This window comes from Mus pahari, chromosome 15 (assembly GCF_900095145.1).
Source record: "Mus pahari chromosome 15, PAHARI_EIJ_v1.1, whole genome shotgun sequence".
NCBI lineage: Eukaryota > Metazoa > Chordata > Mammalia > Rodentia > Muridae > Mus > Mus pahari.
In genome coordinates, this window is record NC_034604.1 from 60,831,996 (window position 1) to 60,835,547 (window position 3,552).

Below are 3,552 nucleotides of genomic sequence, written 5' to 3' on the forward strand. Positions count from 1 at the left end.
ATGGTTGTGAGCCACCATGTGGTTGCTGGGAATTGAACTCAGGACCTCTGGAAGAGCAGTCAGTGCTCTTAACCACTGAGCCATCTCTCCAGCCCGACCACCTGCAATTCTTACTTTTAGCTGTTCAAAAAAAAAAAAAAAATGAGAAGAGAAGATATAATTGGCTGCCCTTGGGGACTCCTTTACTAACCAGGGTTTGTTTGGGTTTTTGTATTGGGAATTGAACTCACAACCTCACCTGCTCTGTTCATCATGCACCCAACCACAGAGCCACACCCCATCCCTCATTCCTCTGCCTTCATTTGAATGACACCATTTATATTAAGTACTTGATTAAAGAGGTTATAGCAAACATATTATGTATCAAGTGCATTGTTACCTAAGGCAGCCTTGCCTGCAGTGTGGAATCAACTTCTCCTGAAACCTTTCTCAGAAACCCCACAGCATCATTATCACCAGATGGCAGCCCACTGTGGCTGCCTGCTCCCTTATCTTGTTTACTGATAAACCTTCTCAACTCAATTTCTCTAAGACCAAACCACAGGTGCCAAGGGACCAGACTTACCATGTACTCTCTCTTAACTCTTTAAGTGTGGAACAATAGCATGAATAATCACAGGAACAAGGCCATGACATGGATGAGGAAAAACAGCAACACAGCTCTCACATCGAGAAGAATTAAGAGATAGCTTATTCTAAAGCCAAATATGTCTGATCACAGCCCAGCAACTCCAAATACCACATTCCAATGTGGTGATGGTTTCACAAAGGGTTTTATAGAAACAGAACAAAGACACTTTTAAAATATGTTGGTGGGAGCCTCAAGTAAGTGGACAACTGAAAAGCTAGGAAGCCCCTACTGTCCGGCTCAGATGTTATCTGGTGGCATTCTTAGCTTTGGCGTTACTGGAAGCCAGTATTCTTCCATTATTCTATTCTGATACACATCTGAGTGTTCTATTGACCATGGTGCCAGAGACACCATGACCAAGGCAACTCTTATAAAAGAAAGCATTTAATTAAAGCATTTAATTAGGAGCTTGCTTACAGTATTAGAGGGTTTTTTAAAAATATTTATTTATTTTATGTATGTGAGTACACTATAGCTGTCTTCAGACATTGGATCCCATTACAGATTGTCATGAGCCACCATGTGGCTGCTGGGAATTGAACTCAGGACCTCTGGAAGAACAGTCAGTGCTCTTAACTACTGAACCATCTGTCCAACCCCCCAGTATTAGAGGGTTAACCCATGGTCATCAAGGCAGGACATTGACAGGCATGGCACTGGAGCAGTAGCTGGGAACTTTACATTCTGATTGGCAGGCAGAGACTGGGCCTGGCCTGGGCTTTTGAAACCTCAAATCCCACCCCCAGTGACACACTTCCTCCAACAAGGCACATCTACTCGAACAAGGCCACCTGTCCTAACCTTTCCCAGACAGTTCCACTAGCTGGGGACCGAGCATCCAAATATATGAACCGCTGGGGACCATGCTCACTCATGTTGAATCTCGAGAGGGATTTAACTAAGTAAGAGTCAAAGGATGTTATAGGTCAAACACAGAGCTAAGCAAATGTCTATTTAAGGGACTAAGATAATTTGGTTCTAGATCTGTAATATTCCAACTATCCACAATTGTTCATCAGACCTGTAGAATGTTTAATGTAGGGATGGCTCCCCCGCCCCCTCAGGGAACTTCAGTTAACAACATAAGCCAGGGCTAGTCTAGCAAACAGGATCTGCAACAATCCTCCACCTACCTAGGGTACGAAGTTAGCCAAGATTCAGGATAAACATGGAAATATTCTAAGCACACACACACACACACACACACACACACACACACACATACACACACACACTCACTCACACACCCCTATTAAAAAATCAAACCCTTGGACCTTTTTAGTTAGAATTATGACTTCCCACAGGCTTGGTTCAATGGAGTGGATGCCAACAATGAGAGAGCATCAGGTTCCATCTCTTGCCTTCCCTGTCGCCATCCCTCTGGCCTGTCACACCGAAGACCAAGGACACTGAGGTAACACCACCTGTGTGGCCTTGCTATGGATTCTCACCTGGCTGACACTCCTCAGAAATCTTTCATGTTTCCCCAGATGATGAAGTTCCTAAATGGCAACTCGATAATGACTCCATTACGCCCACTTCCTCTCACCTGAGAACCCTGTTTGATCAGTTGTGACTAAGGACCTATGGGTAAAAGCAAGGAAGGCTGGGGAGCAGGTGTCAGTGTAGGACAGGCACAAAGGTGCAGGCCTCCAGCTTCCCTGCACCAACCTCAGGGCAAAAGCACCCACACAGCTCAAACTATCCAGTGAACGAACTCAGCAGGCCCCACCCACTCTGCAGCAGGACCTAACCTGTAAGCCCTCAATGAAGATGAATACACAACACAGCAAAGGAGAAAGCTCTATCCCTGCCTTCAAATGTCTACCTTCTTCCCACAGAGGAAAAAAAAAAATCAGACTGGCACCCATCTGATGAGAGGAGACTTAGAGATACAGAAAGAAAGAGGGACAGGGAGATAGAAGATGTAAAGGGACCAGATTGCCCCCTAGCATGCCACTGCTGCTCCATATTCCCATGAGGAAAACCTTAGGACCTTGTAAATCATCTCCAATATATTATGATCACTTGGTGGGGGGAGTGTTGCGGGAGGGGGTGCAGCTAGGGTTGCACTTTGGAGGTTGAAACAGAAGATTGCTCCAAGGCCTGCCCGGACTATGTAGTAAAGCTAGCTGGGGATACAGAGGGACAAACATACACTTGGATGACTTCAGACACTACATCCCTTTTCTCCCTACACTCGGACTTCTTGAACTCCTATTTCAGTGTTGTCTACTGTATTACAGGCAAAAGATGTCTCTACTTCCCAGTCATGTAGACATAATGGGAAGAGGGAGCTTCGTTCTCTCCCTAGAAATAGCATCACCCAAGGCCACCAGGTCTTTTTAAATAGTTCAAGAGCTGGGAAGGGAAGTGTTCACAATCCTAGCAATACTCAGGAAGCTGGGGCAAGCACACGCTCAAGGTCAGCCTGAGCGACTTGGTCAAACTCTGATTCAAAATAAAATTTTCGAAAGTCTTTGGGTTTGTGTCAGTGGTAGGATGTGTGCCTAATATGCATCAGGTAGGGACTCAATCCAAACTCTAGGGTGTGTGTGTGTGTGTGTGTGTGTGTGTGTGTGTAGAATGTATATCTTCCCTCCCCACCTTGCAAAATTACCTGACACTGAGAACTTACAAAACTACAGTCATATCAACAGGTAGGGAGACAGAAGTTACGCCTGTTTGACTTGGACAAAGGGCTTACAGACTGTTAAGTAGGTGTGCAGAACAATTTTTCATCCAGTATGTAACTCTACAGAGGAAGAGCCAGGCTTATTCACCCTTAGGAAGTAATAACAATCGTCCCTTGAGCCTCTTTGGGAAAAGTTTCCCCGAAAGAAACAAGCAGAAAACTGAAGTCAGTCGGGCGTGGTGGTGCACGGTTTTAATCCCAGCACTCGGGAGGCAGAGGCAGGCGG

The 3,552-nt window shown here is 45.4% G+C and overlaps 1 protein-coding gene across 5 annotated transcripts in view; it reads right to left on the reverse strand.

Moving 5' to 3' along the window:
• The window catches only part of Mppe1 (metallophosphoesterase 1), a 20,095-nt gene that overhangs the window by 14,171 nt on the left and 2,372 nt on the right, over positions 1–3,552 (reverse strand). The window lies entirely within an intron of this gene.